Source organism: Acomys minous (genome assembly GCF_964271855.1).
Source record: "Acomys minous genome assembly, chromosome: 4".
Lineage (NCBI taxonomy): Eukaryota > Metazoa > Chordata > Mammalia > Rodentia > Muridae > Acomys > Acomys minous.
In genome coordinates, this window is record NC_140486.1 from 12,066,092 (window position 1) to 12,085,247 (window position 19,156).

The 19,156-nt window shown below is 45.8% G+C and overlaps 1 long non-coding RNA gene across 2 annotated transcripts in view; it reads left to right on the plus strand.

Annotated features, from left to right (window-relative positions):
- Positions 1 to 5,641: 5,641 nt before the first annotated feature.
- LOC311597001 overlaps positions 5,642 to 19,156 on the plus strand; it is a 48,679-nt gene continuing 35,164 nt past the window's right edge. The window contains exons 1-2 of one of the 2 annotated variants that reach the window (XR_014779054.1): positions 5,642 to 5,693; positions 18,344 to 18,505. This is a non-coding gene — a long non-coding RNA (uncharacterized lncRNA). Of the gene's footprint in view, positions 5,694 to 18,270; positions 18,506 to 19,156 lie in introns of those variants that run through there. The other variant, XR_014779055.1, reaches the window with a different exon arrangement.

A 19,156-nucleotide genomic window follows, 5' to 3' on the forward strand; every position in this document is an offset into this window, starting at 1 on the left:
TTTGCTCACAGTTTCAGAAGTTGTGGTCCATGTTTGGCTGGCTCCACTGTTTCTGGGATGATAAGGCAAAATAATATGGCAAATGTCACTGTGGAGTAAGTAGCTCACATTGTCGTGGGTAAGAAGCAGAGAGAGGAAAAAGCAAGAGCCAGGGCCAAAGATACATTCCCAGTAATGTCCTCCTACTGGCCGCCTTTTTCTTTTTTATAGTTCTAGAAGTTCCAATAATTTGTTCAAAAGTTGAATCTATCAGTGGATTCAATGGATTTTTTAAAATTTGTGGCATACATCAAAAGGTTAAACCATTGATGAAGGCAGAATCCTCATGACCTGGAAATATCCTCATAGACACATGAGCTGTGCTTTACTATTTCCTAGGTATTTTAAATTCACCCAAACAGACAATTAGCATCTGATCTGCCTCGTGAAGGAGCCATTTATCCATCCATCATCCATCCATTCATCCATCCATATCCATCCATCTATCATCCATCATCCACCCATATCCATCCATCATCCATCCATCCATCCATCCATCCATCCATGCATCCATCCATATCATCCATCATCCACCCACCCACCTACCCACCAACCCATCCATCCATCCATCCATCCATCCATATCATCCATCATCCACCCACCCATCCATCCATCCATCTATATCATCCATCATCCATCCATCCATCCATGCATCCATAGTCATCCAAATACCCACCCATCTACTCACCTACCTATTCACTTATCCATGCATCTATTTAAATTACGTTTTGTCCCACCCTTCAGACTTTGGGCCATGTGTTGTGCTGGGTGTTGGGTTTATATGGGTAATAGGCATGGCTCCTGTCACTAAGTTACTCATAGCTCAGCTGTATAAAGGACGAGAATATGGACAGTTAAGTGGCTCTTTCAGAGATCACATACAAAGAGCTCTGAAGCCTGGGATGGGGAGGAATGTATCTACCAGATAGACCTAAGTGCAAAAGCCTGAGCATGCTTTCTGTATTAACTTAGCAAGAGGAAAAGGGGGCTTGGGGAGGGTGGGTATTGAACAGAAGTGGGAAGCACTGGAGAAACTGTAAAGACAGTATGCCTGGTTTGGCAGTTCAAGGAAGGGATAGGATCCCAGGAGGAAAAGAGTGCAGCATGTGACTTGTTGGTCAGACTGAGACGTTATCTGAGCGGTAAAGAGGGACTGCATTGGAAAGGTTAAAGGAGGAAATTTTAAAATGTTTTTTTTATGGCCTCTGTCTCTCCACTATTTGGTGATTTGATTTAGATAGACTTCATTTATGTATACATTTTAGGAAGTGTCTAACGTACTAGTTTTCACGTGACTGCTCTAGTGGCCCTTAGTTTTAGTTGCCCCTCCCCATATTCCCTTTGAAAAATCAGACAGACCGGTAGCAAGAAGGCAGATTGGAGGATCAAGAACTTTAATCCCAGCACTCGGGAGGCAGAGGCAGGCAGATCGCTGTGAGTTCGAGGCCAGCCTGGTCTACAAAGCCAGTCCAGGACAGCCAAGGCTACACAGAGAAACTCTGTCTCAAAAAACCAACCCCCCCAAAAAAGAACTAATCAAGGCATGCTGTAGTGGTCTTATTATTGGGATAAGGAGCTAAACTAAGAAGTGGGAGAAAATAGTCAAGCGATGCACCAGAGCCACATGGAAAGGACCCAGTGTCCAGCAAGACCACATAAGTGACAGGGGCATCGCATGGAAGAAGGCAGGAAGGCACTGGCGAAACCCAAGAGTTTCTGGCTCTAGCAGGCTAGTCTACATAGATTCTGCAATGAATGTGATGGCTCTTATCCTTACCACATTTCTTCCGGGAGCCTGCTCAACATCCAACCCTGCCCTACTGCCTCCCCTTTCTTCTTCCACTTCATCTCCTTGAGGGCTTCACAAGTAGCTGGTGCAGATGGTCCCGCAAGCCCTGTGGTAGACCCACTGTTGGCACAATTTCCTAAGGAACAAATGGCTTCCCCAACATCAAATTCTCAATCTGATCCCAGGGATAGGAGACTGGGGACACTTGTCCCTGCTGGGAAGTTTCCTGAGTAGCGTCTGTACTTTATCCAACAACATTTTGTTAGGGGAGTCTCTGTTCTGTGTTTTAAATTCAAAGCTCATGTCTTATGTTCCAGTTTCATTTTTTTATTCACTTTCTAGGCCTAGCTAAAATGGCAGTTGCCCTAAGAAATCTTTCTTAAAAACCCACATGCCCCAGGTACCATGGTGTAGGGCCCTGTTACATATTAACTTTGGGTGGCCTGGTAGTCTCTCAGTGATGGAAACACACAGCTCCCCCCACCAGCAGTGTGGGATTACTCAGCACCCATTTTTTACTCTCATTCATTCCCCAGGATTTTCAATAGTTACCAGGCCTCTCTGGGATAGCTCATTCTTTTGGTGCTGTAAAACTATTGTTCATTTCTTAGCCACAAATGGTTATTGTGACTGTTGGGGGTCACACACGGAACGTTCTCTTAAGTTTTAAAAGCTTATAGTCATGGCCTGAAGCTCTCAACATTCTCCTGCTTTCCCAGATGGATGTGGCTGCAGCAGGCTGTGCATTTGGGCCTGGAAATGTGATGCTTTGAAGGAGCTATAGGAAGCAAAGCCTCCTGCTTCCCGCTTGGGAATGGGACTTGTGCCTTTAAGACCTGTCTTGGGAAATCAGCCAGAGCAATATAATTGAGATGAAATTACCCCATATCACACCCACACATTCATTATGAGATTCCTTATTGACACCTTGACAATTTGTTTCAGAAGACATTATTGCGTATCCCTCCCTCTGGAATAGATACAGATGCATATAGACACACAAGCCCACACATAATGTATATGCATATCAGTGTGTTTTATTATATAATTATACGAGGCTATCAATCAGTTTTCATTTGGAACTCTTTGCATTTATAGTTCAGGAAGTTATTTAAAATCAAGAGGTGGAGAAGAGAGCCTTCTAGAGGAACTAAAGAAGGTGGATTGGGTTGAATAACCCAGCATAAACGGCTTTGCTGTCTGAGGTTTGCCCCTCCCAGCACACACACTCCCCCCTTCCTCATTACTATGGGTTTTGCTACCAGTGGGAATTCAGTCCTTGGTAGCCCCTGCAGGGGAGGACATGGGGAGCCTCCTCAGAAGCATGTGGGGCCTTCTCTACCCCTGCAAGCCTTTCTGCTGGGTTTAGGGAAGAGTCTTGGCAGTGATGATCTCACAGACTAGTAAAGGGATATCCATCGCCAGCTACACTCAAACCCACGGATAGATCCATGAACATCAAACACCATATGTTAGCATGAAAGTGAGAATGTTTGTTCTGTGTGTTCTAGAACACTGCCAGGGGCAGGGGACTTGGAATATCCATAGGAATGGGGAGGGGCAGCCCGTTTTCCTTAAAGTACAAAGTGAAAAATAAATATTGTATGTTAAGTGTGTTTTGTTGCTTTAACAAAATAACAGACATCAGTAACTTAAGGGCAGGAATTACTTATTTTGCTGGTGGTTTCAGTCCTTGGATCCCTTGCTTCTGGACCTATGGTGAGGCAGAACATATGTTCAAAGTCTGTCACAGAGGCTACTCACTTCATGGGGGAGCACGGCAAGTTGAAGCCTCCAGTGACCTCCTTCTTCAAGCTAGGTCCCACCTCTTTTTTTTTTTTAAGACAGGGTTTCTCTGTGTAGCCTTGGATGTCCTGGACTTGCTTTGTAGAGCAGGCTAGCCTTAAACTCATAGCAATCTCCCTGCCTCGGCCTCCCCAAGTGCTGGGATTACAGGCATGGACCACTGTGCCCGGCTTACCTCCCACCTCTTAACAGTTCCAGAACCTCCTCAAATTGAGCCCTCTGCTGGGCCTGAAACTATCAATACATAAGCCTGTTGCATACATAACTCCATAACTAAATGGTATGGAAAGCCAAGTATTAATAGGAAGCATGTTCCTGGTATTAGTGAGGAGCACATGCTTGCTTCCATGAAAATAACTGTTTCTTAGCAGAGTCTATGTTGGAGTGGCTCAGCACATTGCCTGGTCAGGACTATCTAAACCATGATCTCCACAAATCCTTGGGAGTCACCCTTGCACAAGAGAGTGATACAAGATTTAAATCCATTTTCACGACCATTAAATATTCATAGTAGTTGAAATTATATTTAAAGGATTTAACAGCTCCTTCCTTGGCTTCCACTGACAAATGTAGTGTTGGAATTTTTTGTGATGATACAGACTGGTCTCCAGTCCAATTACACTTATTCACATCAAGGATGCAGAATGACAGGATTCTGATTTGTGGGATGCGATATCTGTGTCGTTGGAGAATCTGCTCTGCAGCAAGTTTGAATGATACTTCAAAGATGCAGCCACAGCAAATAGATGAAAGCTTATGGCACATATGAAGTCTGATCCAGGCTCATTGCCCGCCATCAAGCTGGCCTCTGTGCAGCTCTGCTTCTCAGATCACTGCTCTTGGGGTTGCACACAGCCCTGTGCCGGTTAGCTTTTGCCAACTTGATATAAGTGGAGTGAACTGGGAAGAGACAACCTCAGCTGAGGAACTGCTGTCATCAGATCGGCCACGTGGGCATGTCTGGGGGGCTGGGGCAGGCATTTTCTTGATTAATAATTGATGTAGAAGGACCTGCTCGATGTGGGAAAGGTGGTCCTAGGTGGTATAAGAAACCAGGCTGAGCAAGTCATAAAGAGCAAGCCAGTGAGCAACATTCCTCAGGGATTCCTGTTTCTGCCTAAGTTCCTGTCCTGACGAGCCTCAGTGTCTAAACGTAATATGGACATGTGAGCCAAGCAAACCCCTTCCTTCCCCAAATTGCTTTTGGCCATGGTGGTTATCTCGGGAATAGCAACCTGACTAGAACTTAGTATATTAGCTGCGTCACCAACTCATTAGACTCCCTGCCTCTATAACGGGAGTAGTGACAGTGGTGCTGTAGGACCAGAGCACATGCAGTCAGACCCCACACCACGCCAGGTGCCCTTTGAACACTACAGGCAAAGGTACTTGTGGCTTTACAGGATCACCCACAGGTGTCATGTCTGTCCCAGGGTCCTAAAGCAGGAGGAATTAGATGCCATATAAAACTCATTTATTCACAGAACACCAATGGGCAAGTACAAGACTGGAAGGCTCCTTTTCTTCGCTGCACTTCATTCCCTCATCAGTGATGTTGCCAGTGACAGTCACGTGACAAACACGTCAACGAAACAGGAAGTCAGCCATGTTGATCGCAATGAGGCAGAAACAAACAAGTAATGTGGATGTCAACTGTTCCAGCTGCTAGGAGGTGAGGCGTCTGTGTCGATCTGTGTCAAATGAGGATAGCCAAGGATGTTACGTCCCTAGATAATCAGCCTTTTCCTTGCTGGCCCCAGTGCCCAGCAAGTGGAGGATGGTGAGTGAGCTGGCAAGAAGCAGGCTGAGCTCTTTCAGAGCGGCAGGGAACAAACTCTTTGCAAGTCAGGATCAAGGGAATGGAGTTGGAAGGCCTGCGCATCACTGCAGCTGGGCTCACCACCATTTACTGGGTGTCAGGTAGTGTGATGGTGTGTTTATTGACATTAGCTGATGGAGCCCGGTGACTTTTCATACGCTGACTACTTCTCCTTGCTTTGTAAATGTAGACTATGAGACTCCGAGGTGTTACTTGAACTGCCCCAAGACTACAGGGCTGGTAAGTGGCAAAGCTGGGACCCAGGACGTAGGCAAAGCAGTGATTAAAGAAAACGATTAAAACACTGGCTGTGATCGCATCCATACTGGCATTTTGGAGACTGTGCTGTGATCTTCATGGGTTCTCAAGGGGGAAGAGACGTCTTCAGCCTTTAGCACCTTCAGACTATATAGAAATATAAGATCTAAAGCGGCAGTTCTCAGCCTGTGTGTCATGATCCCTCTGGATGACCCTTTCACAGGGGTTGCATCTCAGATAGCCTGCGTGTCAGATATTTAATTAGGATTTATAACAGTAGCAACAAAATAAGTTTATGGCTGGGGGAGGGCTCACCACACCTTGAGAAACTGTTTTAAAGGGGCACAGTGTTAGGAAGGTTGAGAACCACTGAAAAGAGACCTTGCAAAGGGCACACGGTGGCCAGGACTCACTAGCTCCTCGCCTGCAAGACCGCTCTCTTTGTCCTCTCTCTGGTTCCTCTGTCACCACTTTGGTTTGCAAAGGCTCAAATAGGCTGAAATGCCAAGGTTACTCATACTAAGCCAGCTCCAGGCTGAGCCTGGACGCACATGGTGGGCCAAATAAGGGTTGTGTCTCCAGAAAAAGACTGTATTTTGTTCATTTCTTCACAGTACTTGCACACAGTAGGTACTCAGATCAGATTATATGCATTATCAGTAGAGAGCACTTGCACACAGTCCTAATGATACTATCCAACAAATTCCACCAAAAGCAACCATAAAAAGCACCACTTTTCCTTAATTTTGTTTTCATTTTATTTTAAGTTCATGGATGTTTGCCTCCATGTGTGTTTGTGTACCACATACATGTCTGGTGTCTGTGGAAGACATAGACGGTGTTTGATCTGTCATGAGTCACCATGTGGGTGCTGGGAATTGAACCTGGATCCTTAGAAGAACAAACAGTGCTCCTAACTACTGAGCCATCTTTCCACCCCAGCACTAACTTTTCATACACATCTCCGGGAATATCTACAATGTTTCAGAACAGAGAACACTTGGGTTGCAACTGACAAAATGTGCATGCATTTCCCTTCTTCCCTTATAAATAGATTGGTCAAATAAGTGCTCAATTAAATACAGTGTTTAAATAACCATCTAAAAGGCTTTTCCAGCTAGTCTGCCATTTTTACTTTGTCCAGGGGCATTTCTGCTTCAAGGGAGAGAAGGCTATAAAACCACAGGATATTTCTGCACTGATTAAGCTCTCTCAACCTGTTGCAATTTGGGTATGAAATGCTCCCAAACAAACAAAGAAACAAACAAATTCTCATATTCTGAGAGTTGATGCCAAGCTGGTGGCACTCTGGAGGGGTTATGGGATAATGGGGGTGTTAACATTATCAATTGATGTCTTTGAAACATACATCTCACCTGACCCCTCTGTTTCTCCTCTCTTCTTCCTGACTGTCATGAGGTTAACAATACTGGTGTACCACATACTTCCGCCATGGTGGACTGAAACTCAGAAACTGTGAGCCCAAATAAGTCCTTCTTCCAATAAGTGGTTTCTTGGTTGTTTCTTAGCAACAAACATCTAACACAGCCCTTGGAGAAGACTTTGGTAGCCACAGGGTGGGTACAGCTGCAGGGTCAGAGAGGAGTTGCTCCAGTCAAGGTACAGCTCTCTAGTGGTACCTAAGCAAGAGGTTCAGTCAGATTCGGCTTCGAGGCCTGATTGTTTTTTCTTAATTTAAGTTTGTGATTGACTTATGATGTGCACTGGTACTTTTAAGAGCTTCGAATCCGACACAGTGAGAGTTCAGAACAAATGTAAATGGCCTCCTCAGAAAGGGAGGGGAAGAACGCGACCATAATCTTTTTTAATGGCTGTAAAATGTGGGAAGGATAGATCATGAGCTCTCTGCATGGGGCCCTCGTCTGATCTCAATCCAGTATTGTAATTTAGACATGACTTTTTATTTAATTTCTGACTGAGAAAGGGAAATTAGAAAGCAGCATTATCTCTGCTGCTTTGTTATAATGAACGATATTTCACAGTGCCAGCCCTGGAGTTACCTTCAGAACTTCTTTTATGAGGCGGATGTTGACTCGGGTGGTAGGAGAGTTTTCCCACATTCGGATTGCTTGAGGAGCAGAAAACCTAAGCAAAGTTTTTAATTAGAAGCTGGTTTAGGGCTCGGGTGGCCTACAAGCTGGCAGGTAGGGGAGGCAAGCAGAAATAACTCCGAGCTGGGTGGCCACCCGAAGACTCTAAAACCTGGAGAGGTTGCTCTGCGCTTGCTTACATGTAAATAACAGTTGCCATCACTCTCCCAAGCCTGCTTGTTGGTTTAATTTTTAAATCAGAGGGATTTATCCCATCTGTAATTAACCCTTGCATCTGGCCAGAGCCGAGCTGTGCTGCCTCCTGCCACTTCCCCTCCTTACTCCTGGACACTAAATGCGTAATGGTTTGATAAATATTTAACCAGTGATGAGGGAGATAATGCAAGCAAATCCATTAGAGCCGCCTGCCTGGGCTGGCATGGGGGAAACCAGTGGTGTGAATGTGGATGGAGCGTTAGAATTACAGGCACATCAGTAGGCTCTTTGACCGCAGAGGGCACGGAGCATGGTGCTACAGTGCGGGAGGGCTGGCGTTTGAAACCCTGGAGCCCTGTGTCCTAGGAGCCCTCCTCCCACTTGCCACCGCCGCCACCATCCCCATGGGCCAGCCTCGCCTCCGAGAGAAACGGTATTGCCAAACTCTATACAGTGGATGGAATGCAACGAGCTCCCTCCATGGGGGAAAGTGGGACCACCAGTGCCCTTGAGGACAGCCTGCTACTAATCTCTATGCCAGTGTGGCCCCAAGCCACAAGCTGACCAGGATAATTGCAGGCTCTGCAGTTGTTCAGCACAGTGGTCAATAGTGCCCACAGTCACTTTTTAAAATTTTAACTTATTCTTTGACAATCGCATACACATACATGTAACACCACTTTCTGCTCACACTATAACTCCACTGTCTACTATTATCCTCCCATCTCATCAACCTTCCAGTGAGTCCTCATCCCATTTTCACACCTGCTTTGTATTTGCTTTTGCCTATGGCCTATTGGGTTTAACTAGGGCCATTCACACGGGTGTGAAGCTATCCATGGGAGCATGAGTAACTCACCAGTGCCTGCATCAATTAAGACAATGACTTGCTCTTCTTGCCTCTTGCAGCAGCCATTGACTACTTTAGCTTGAACACTAAGTTCTATGCTAACCCCGTCTGTGACTTTTCAATAAAGTGCTTCAGAGTGGTAGAGAGATGGCTGGGCAGGAAACGACAACAATGATTGTCATGTGAAATTCACTGTGTAAAACCATACATAGGGCTCAAATATCCTACTACAGAACACACACACACACACACACACACACACACACACACACACACACACACACACAGAGTGAACCAGCTTTCTGTCACTTGATGTGAGAAATGGTTCATTTCTGCTCACAGTCTTGGATTTCATCCACTATCGCCTGGTCCTGTTGCTTTAAGCCCATGGCATCAAAGAATGGCTAAAGCATGTGGTAGACTGAAACAATCACTTACCTACGGCTAGGAAGTGAATAAAGAGGAAGAGGTAAGAGTTGGGGTCCCGTTAACCCCTATGAGGACATGCACACAATGACCTAAACACTTCCTCACTATGCTCTATGCCCAAGGGTCCACCTTCTTTCTATAGGAGTAGGCTAGGGAGCAAGGCTCATGGCACATGTGCACATGCAAAGGCACGAGAGCTTTTGGGAGACACTTAGAACCCAGATCACAACACACAGAGTACTGTCTTTGAGTTTCTCTAAGTTCCCATTGCTCTTCATCATAAATCCCTCTTGGCCTCTTGCAAGCCCATACTTGATTCTAACGTCAGCAAACATGCTTAGTACCACAGGCTCCCTCAGGGCTCAGTCAAACCCATTCACTGCGGCTTTGCCACAGCTCCCAGCTCAGTGTAGACTGGGTTTATGGAATCAATGTGTCAACCGCAGTTGTTTATAATTTGCTACATCTCTCCCTGGCTCAGAAGATCTTCCACTGTAGCAATTTCTAAAAGATTTATTTGTTTTATCTTATGTGTATGAGTCTTATGTGTATTATGTCTGCATGTATTCAAGCATACCCTGTGCTTGCCTGGTGCCTGCAGAGGTCAGAAAAGGGCACCAGATCCCCTGCAACTGGAGTTACAGATGATTATGAGCCACCATGGCGGTGCTTGGAACCAAACCAGTATCCTCTGCAGGATCAGCAATTGCTCTTGACCACTGAGCCATCTCTCCAGCCTCATCACTGCAATAATCTAAAGATCCATCTTTATCCAGGATATCAGTCGTATCATCAAATAATTGTCAGCCAAGGACTCCCCTACATACAGAAACATATCCAACATTCATCAAAGATGACCTTCACACATATTTTCCTTCAATGCCTCATTTTACCCTCTAAATGTAGAAAGGTCAGATCCCTAATTTTTCATGATTTTTAACTCTACTAGTTATCTCATTCTCTCTTGAGAACATAAAAGATTAGACCATTAAAAATTCAAAAATGGGGCAAGGGTGGGGGCTGGGGAGATGGGTCAATGGGTAAAGAGCTTGCCACACAAATGTGAAGCCCTAAATTAGAACCCCTAAAGCCATGTAAAGTAAGACATAGTACTATATGTCTGGAATCCTAGTGTTTTTTACAATGACATGGGCAGTGGACACAGAAGAATCCCAGGAAGGTCTTAAGACAGCTAGCAAACCACAAAGAAGAGGCTCTGTTCCAAAGAAGTCAGATGATTAGACCAACACCCAGTGCTGTCCCCAACTCATGCACTGAGATATCACATACTGTCATTCACACACACAAACGTGCACATGCATGCATCACACACTCATAAGTCAAAATGGTGTCTGTTATTCATTCAATTCATCTTTTCTGTTTCTTCCTTCTTATCTATCTATCTATCTATCTATCTATCTATCTATCATCTATCTATCATTTACCTATCATTTATTCAACGATGCATTCAATAGACATTCCTGACTGTGGTGCACTGGGCTAGTCCCATTCCCAGTGTGACCTGGGAAAACCCCATGAAGTCTCAGTTTCCTGATGACCAGTAGACCTGAAGAGAAATTACATTGCTAGTTACTGAAGCACGACTCAAGGTCTCCCTGCCAGACAGGTTATAAATCTGTGTGTCTGCCTCTCTCTAACTCCCAGAGGATGAATCAGTAGGCTGAGGAGGGAAAGTGTCCCCAGGGGATTCACACCCTCAAATCTGTTTGTGCATCAACCTTCCCTCTTGCCTCGGCTTCCAGCTTAGATTGTGCCTAATGCTGTGACCTCTGCTTCTCCAGGGAGCCTCCTGAGTCCAGCCCAGCTGCCACAGCCCACCAGGCTTACGGGTCCCTATGGCCTTGACGTCAGCTTCTTTACTACAGTGTCCCTGGGGCTTTTACAGGCTACCAGCGCTACAGCAATCCTCAGATGTCTGCACAACTCCAGGCACTTGGCTATGACTGTGTGCTATCCAGAGTGAGAGTGTGCTTGTGTGTGTGCACAGTGCACACTCTGATCGCACTAACACATTTCACCTTTCCTCACATTCTGCAGTATTCCCATCTCTTTTTTCACTCATGGCATTGAAGGTGGCTGATGGTAGAAATTTGGTTTTGGTGCATTCAGAGTTTCAGATGGCAGGTCGCTTATTTTCCATGGATCTTTGTTCCAAAGTAAGTGCTAGGTGTAGCTAATACAGCCACACTACTATGCTTTACAGTTAGGACTTCTATAACAGAAACCATTGAGCAGACGCTCTGTTACTCTTTTCTAATAAGACAGCCATGCAGTTGCACTGGCAATAGATGTCCTGGTCTTTGGAATGACCGACCACCTGGCTTGCACTGAGTTCAGCCAATGGAGCCAGATGCATGGGAAAGGGTAGCATCCAATTAGTTATGACGTGACAAGCACATCCAAGAGAACAAACAGAAGAAGGGCTGAATATGGTCCAGGGTCAGACTGACTCAAACTCCAATGATGAGCGGGTTGACTCTGGCCATGTTGTTATCCACCCAAGTCTCAGTTTCTTCACACTTGAAGTGGGGCTAATGGACTCTTGTCAGAGGGTTGTTAGGGACTAAAGATAGAGGGCATGGTGTTGGCATAGTGCCCATCAGAGGGGATACAAGTACAAAATACCCTCTGTACAAAAGTTAAGACTTCACAGGGCTGGGGAGTCCAGCAGATCCTGAGGGGCTTACCCTGAGCTGCCCCTCTGTCATTGCACTTGCTAAGCACGGGCTTCAGGTTTCTGAAGGAAACTTCTTAGGCCAAGTTTGAATGTCCTTCTTCTATAAAATCCATCCTCAGGTGTTTCCTGGAAGCCCTAGGGAAGGGGGTGATACAGCTGATGATGACTTTGGCATCTAGAACCTTCCTCAAAGGCTTCCTTCCTACACAGGTAAACAGTGAAGCTGTTGGCCTAGGGAATCGCATGGGCACTTGAGAATCATTTATCCTCCTGGAGACTGTAATTGGTACTCCATTAAGCAACTGCTGGACTGAGCAGAGCAGGCGTGTATACCTAGGGGCAACCTGAAACCCCAGCCACCATCTCCTTCCACAGCATCTCAGAGACCTGGAGTCTCCGTAGCAGCAGGCCCAGCTCTCGCTGCAAGCACTGTTGTCTGTAGAGGGGCCCCTCAGGACTCCCAAGGGGCATGGATTGAACCTCACGTGAAGTCCTTAGTCGCAACACTCTTTCTTCAGGGTGGCAGGAGGCTAGAGGGCAGGCCTTGTTGAACAAGAAAGAACTCTACCCACAGCCATGAAAGATGGAAGACTTCACTTCCTGACTTGAAATCACCAATGAGACGGTGGACTGAGTCCTTGCAGAGCTAGGCCCTTCCCTCCCTGTGAGGGGGAACTTTGGCTCCTTCTCTGTGCAGTTTCTCTGCCGCCATTGAGTGCTTGTTAAACAAGGTGACTGCCATTCTGGGTCAGGTTGGGAACTTGGTTTTGACATGGAGGATAGGACAACTTACTTCTTGTTCTGAAGTAGGAGGAAGCCATGTCTGGATTCCCCAGCCCATGCTCGAGAGTTTTCTTATGAGTCTTCTGCTGGGCTGAAAATTGGGCAAGTAGAGGTCTACAGGCCCTCTCTGCCTCCTTGAGCAGCCTGTCAGGCAGGTCCTCTTCTTTTACTGGTATCCATAGCACCTCCAGACTGGCCCTGGCCCTGGCCCTAGGCCTATGGTTCTCAACCCATGGGTCATGAACTCTTTGGGGGAGGGGAATCACACACCAGATACCCTGCATGTCAGATGTTTACATTATGATTCCTAACAGTAGCAAAATTACAGTTATGAAGCAGCAGTGAAATAATTTTATTGTTGGGGGTCACCACAACATGAGGAGCTGTGTTAAAGGGTCGCAGCATTAGGAAGGTTGAGAACGGTTTCTCTGGGCTTTACGCATCTCCTCAATCACAGTGTTGTTCATGAGTAGAGTTTAACTTCTGGCAGAGACTTTTTCCCTAAAGGAATCTGATACATGGAGTCCTTTTAGGCTGTCCCATTTCATGAGGCTGTCAGGTACAATTCCTTCCTAGGCTAACCATGTCTTGGTCAGGGCAGTATATTAACCACAAATGGCAAACTTTGCAAGCCGCAGAATCGTAAGCATTAAGAAGAGAGAAGCCGGAAGTCCTTTGGGAGACTTCCTCCCTGTCACGTTTGGGATGGGGGTCTCTCCACAATCTCAGACACCAGCAGCTGGCTTCATGGCATCCAAGGAAGTGCCTGCTACCTGCAGGGAAAGGCCCACTGTTCAGGGAGGAGGCAGGAGGGGGAGAGCTGGAGAAAAAGGAGGTATAACTTGGTGGGGTCAGGGGCGGGAGAAAGTTTTCTCTAGCTGCATGATGCACCTGGATCAATAAGCAGGTTTTTTTTAATTGTTATTCATTTTACAACTCAATAAAGCTTAATTATGAGAAAGCAGGAAGAGAAGCAGAAGCCATGTTCACATAATATTGTATTCCTTGCAGCAATTCCTGCGGGGCCCTCGCACTCACGCTGCAATGTAGAACAAACCAAATTACGGGGACTATTCAAAATTCATTTAAAAGCATCATTGAGGAGCATCATAATAAAAACACAATGAAGACAAGCTTGGGTTGTTAATTTGTGGTGCCGCGAGTGTTCAGGGGTCTGGATGTGTAAGTGTGAAGAGCACACGTGTGGCTTAATTGGTGCTGCCTGGAGCAGTGGGTGATTGGGGCTTAGCCGGTTTGAGGCAAAGGATTGGACTGACCCAAAGGGGACATGGAAGGAGTTAGGGATGGTTGGCAAGTTGCCGTATCTCCCGTTTGGCCAATGGTCAGTCAGGCAATGCTCAGGCTTGAATCCTGGTGTGGTTTTAGGGGAGGGACCAGGATGCGGATAAGAGGCTGGGAATCTAGCTAGCTGAACCCACCCATCTCACTGCAGACAAAGGGCTTTATACAGTGCTGAGCTCTTCTCTCAACAGGGAGCATAGAGGACAGTGCTGAGGGCTCCAAGGCCTTTGATTGTGTCCCATGATTCCCAGCTTTGCTGTGGAATCCCGTGACTCACAGTAGCCTAATGTGCTATGGATGAGTGGCCTGCAAAGGGTTCAGAACCTTTCTTGGGAGCTCCCTAGCCTGGATTAGGGTCTAAGGCAACTGACTTCTTGCTGCTTGCTCTTCCTAATGACTTTCCTTGGCCCATGGCCTGAGCTGGGTTTGGGTTTCTTGGCCTCAATGCAGCTGACTTCAGCTCTACCCTCACCAACCTGGCTTCCCTCCTCCTGGGTCTGCCCTGTCCGCCCTGCTTCTCATTTTTCATCTTCATATTACTGGGTGGGTTTGTTTTACTCCCATATCCTGACCCCATTTGACCACTGTCCTGTTAGAACCTTGAGCCCATTGCTTTGAGCCTCTATTTATGTATCTGGAAAGCAGGTGTTGTAAGTTTGCCTTTTCTTACTACAGGAGGATTCCCCCCCCCCAAATTAATTAATTCTCTTAATTAATTAATTAAGTAGATCGCTTTGAGATACTTAGACAAAAGGTGCATCCGAAGTGCAAATTATTATTTATTCTTAATGAACCCTTCTTTGGAGATAATTTACTCCTGATTCTGCAGGGAAACACAGTGGACCCTTGGGAAGGAGAAAATGACAAGGTTGGCTTTTTGTTTGTTTCGGGGGAGGAGGAAGGGAGGGGAGGTGGTTATATGTAGTGACTCTCTCCATGGGCTAATAGCAAGAGAATTAGCCAAGAACACATTTTATGCTCCTCCACATGTCCTTAGTCCAGAGGGTTAACCCATAAGAGTGCACAGGTGGGCCACTCAGCCAAGGGGTGGCTGGCTTTTAGATCTAAAAACTGTCTGCTTCTTAACAATAAGGAGCTGCCAGTATTAGAGACAGACAGGAGGGAAGAGGAGAGAGAGGGGAAAGAAAAAAGAGGAGAGAACTCAAGAACGAGAGCGGGAGGGAGGGTAGGCAGGATAAAGAGGGACGCATAGAGAAAGCTTCATAGCACATTGGTACCTTTTGGAGGCACTCCCGGGACAGGTGGAGAATGTCAGCTGCCAGACTCCAGCCTCTTTTGGGCCCTCTGAGTTTCTTGCCATCTTTGATCATATCCAGACTTCCAGCAGATTTCCTTCCTTCCCCTCTCCCTCCAGTGTCCAGACCTCTAAGTGGCACAGATCATCTACTGCTGAGCTCTGTTGTAGCATCTCAAGCCCACTTAACCCTGCCCCACCCCTGCCCTTACCTAGGCGCATAGCCTCAGTCATCTCTGTGTTCCTTTAGTACCACTTCTCAGGATGGGTGGTGTGTGTGTGTGTGTGTGTGTGTGTGTGTGTGTGTGTGTGTGTGTGCCCGCCCAGAACAGGGGTGGAGGAGGAAGTAAAACATGGGAAGGTTGTTTTAAAAGCTAATTTAGATTATGACACTTCTTGTTTAAAATTTCATGAATCAATTTTAAAATGTTTACTTATTTATTTAGGTGGATAATATGTGTGTGTTGGCATGTGTGCAACCTCATAGTTGCAGAGGTCAGAGGACAACTTATGGGAGTCAGTTCTGTCCTGCCACCATGTGGGTCCTGGGATAGGATTGGTTGTTAGGATTGGTGTCAGTTGAACATCTTTGCCTGCTGAGCTATCTCACTGGTTCTGGGCTTTGGAGCCTTTGGTAGATGTGTTCTGGATGGTGGAAGAAAATTACTAGTGGTGGGTGTCTTTTCCAATGTCCTAGTGTTGTAAAGAGACACCATGACCACAGCAACTCTTATAAAGGAAAACATTTAATTGGGGCTGGCTCACAGTTTCAGAGATTTATTCCATTATCGTCATGGTAGGAAGCATGGAAGCAGGCAGACATACTGCCTGTGAGTTCTACATCTTAATCCATAGGCAACAGGGAGAGACAGACAGACAGACAGAGAGAGAAAGAGAGAGAGAGAGAGAGAGAGAGAGAGAGAGAGAGAGAGAGAGAGAGAGACAGACAGACAGACAGACACACACACACACACACACACACACACACACACACACACACACACACATTTGAAACCTCAAAACCTAACCCCAGTGACACACTTTTTCCAACAAGGCCTACCTCACAAGGCCACACCCACTCCACAAAGCCTCGCCTTCTTATAGTGCCACCCTTCAGTCACCAAGCCTTAAGCCTATGAACCTATGGGAACCACACCTATTCCAACAACCTCAGTGAGTCTTTGAAGGTCACAGGCCAGCCCCCGACCCTGCTCTCTCTGCTTCCTGGACAACAGGAGCCCAAGAGGCTGCGCACAAGACAGGGAGAGCATTCCCATGATCCTGAGGCCTTTTCTCTCATGACTTCTGAGGAGGCTCTTCCCACACCCTCAGTATCTGGGGGCAGAGGCGATATTGTCAAGCAGCTAGAGAATCTGTGCTAGAGTTGGGCCACTGGATCCAGTCTGACTCTACCATTAGCAGCTTAGCAAGTTACTCCTTTAAATGACAGCCCCCATAGATATGATAAAGAACCTTCATCTGTGGTTACTGCCAGCAACAAATGTGCTGATATGCATGAGGCGCTCCACAGGGCTTGGCACACGGCAGCCACTCAGGCGATGCTATTATTAACATGATGATGTTCAGATGGACCTGGGAAGTGTCTGTTGTCTTGATCTCTCTTTATTAATAAAAACAGATCTTACTCAGAGACAGACACTGACAGATCTCTGTGAGTTCCAGAACTACATAGAAAGAACCTATCTCAAAAACAAACAAAGGAACAAGCAAACAAACAAAATCTTATGCTTATTAGGCACCTTCTGTGTGCCAAACCTGTTTGGGGTGAATTATATATTTATAATATCAAACTATCTTTGCGTGGTTAACATATGGTTAAATTACTCAGGCTAATGTAGCTAGCATTTATTGGACACCAATTATTTGTAAAATGGTGGTGGAGAAATTCAAATATGCTCAAGGGAGGAAGGCCCTTGCACTTTGGACAGGAAGTTATTTGTGATTGGTTCTTAATGGGGCATCAGCCTTCACAGGAAGATTTTCCATAGTTTAATCCTGACAAGGAGGCTTGGTTAACTGATGGTGGGAGAACAAGATATGCTGTTTTTATAAAGTGAGAATTTGCTGCCAATACTTGTCTGTGTATGTCTCAATGACACAGGCTGCTGATTTGAACTCTCAAGCCACTTCCCTGTTCCACCAAAAAAAAAATCTTTTAGCTTATTTGGAAAACATCTTACTTTCTTTCTTTCACTTAGTAATTTATAACAAAGTTAAAAAAACAACTATGATGAGTTATAACTGAACTGGATTCCTAATATATAATCCACAGCATTGCTTAATTTGGTTTGCTATTAAAGTTTTAATAGAAAATATCATTTGATTGCAATTTAGAAATAAAATGTGATTTTCATGTTATAACTAATATGACTAATAAGCCCCAAAATGTCTAATACAGCAGACATTTCTATTAACACAATGAATATGTTTCAGATGTTGCTGGAATACTGATTCGGAGTAGCACTGTCTCCTTGTACTAACAGGCTAGCTTTCTGGAGCACTCATTGACCTCACTCAGGCAGCCTCACCAGCAATTAGCTCTCAGATCTATTATTCCTTTGGAGTGTCGTGATAATTAAAGTGTTATGTCTCTTTAAATGAAGTTGGCTTCCCATGCCAGGCTAAACAGCTCTCAGAAGGATGTCCTCTTCCTCTGTTTAGTCTAGGCTTGTGGGTAGTTGTGCCATCTTGGGAGATGGGCTGGGACCTGGGACTCTTTTACTCATAATAGCATTTCCAGGTCCCGAGGCTGGTGAGTCTCCCCTAAGTAAAGAGGCTTTATGCTTTCCTTTTCACAGAAGCAACTTCTATTATTTTATTTATTCATTTACTCATTCATCCGATTATTATGAACTGACAGCCAACTTTATGTCAGTCTCCTATAGTGTTCTAGAGTTACCATGGTGATTAGACACAAACACAGGACCTATGCTCATTGGATTGAATAATCCTAACAGAGTATACAAATGCTATGGGGGAAATGTAGGTCTAAACATGCAGAAACAGGCTCTCTTTCTCTTCAATGAGGTGGCCGAGTGGCAGACACCAACATGTAGATCTTCATGAAGAACCCAGACAGACAAGACCATCACTCCTGAGGTCCAACCCAGTGACACCACTGAGAATGTCAAGGCAAGATCCAAGACAAGGAAGGTATCCCACCTGACTAGCGGAGGCTGCTATTCGCTGGTAAGTAGTCCAACTACAACATCCAGAAAGAGTCCACCTTGCACCTGGGGCTGTGCCTGCAAGGTGGCATCATTGAGCTGTTCCGTCGTCAGCTGCCCCAGAAGCATTGCTGTGATACGATGATCTGCTGCCACTGCTGCACACATCTGCACCCCTGTGCAGTGAACTGCTGCCAGAAATGTGGCCACACCAACAACCTGTGCCCCAAGAAGAAGGTCAAATAAAACTGGGGCCGTAACTGGCCTGTGACCCCAGAACCAAATAAGGTCCCTTTCCATAGACTGGAGCAGTAAAAACAAAAACAAAAACAAAAACAAAAAACAAACCATGCAGTAACAGGAAGCTGTCCATACTATATTCCAGGGGAAGGATTTCTCATAAGGTAGAAGTGCAAAGACTGAACAAGAGTATAAAGAGAAAGCTGAGAGGTGTTCTGAGCATGTGCAAATGTGCTGTATATGCAAGAAGGCCACCTGGTGCTTGGGGCTGGAAAAGACTGGGAATGAGATGTAGTAGACAAGATTGGCATAGCCAGACCATCTGAGCCCTGTTAGCCAACGTATGTGTCTGTTCTGTCCCCTAACAGTGGCAAAGTTCTGAAGGCTGGTGAGCCATATGGCCAGATATGCATCTTGCAAAAGTCACCCTGGC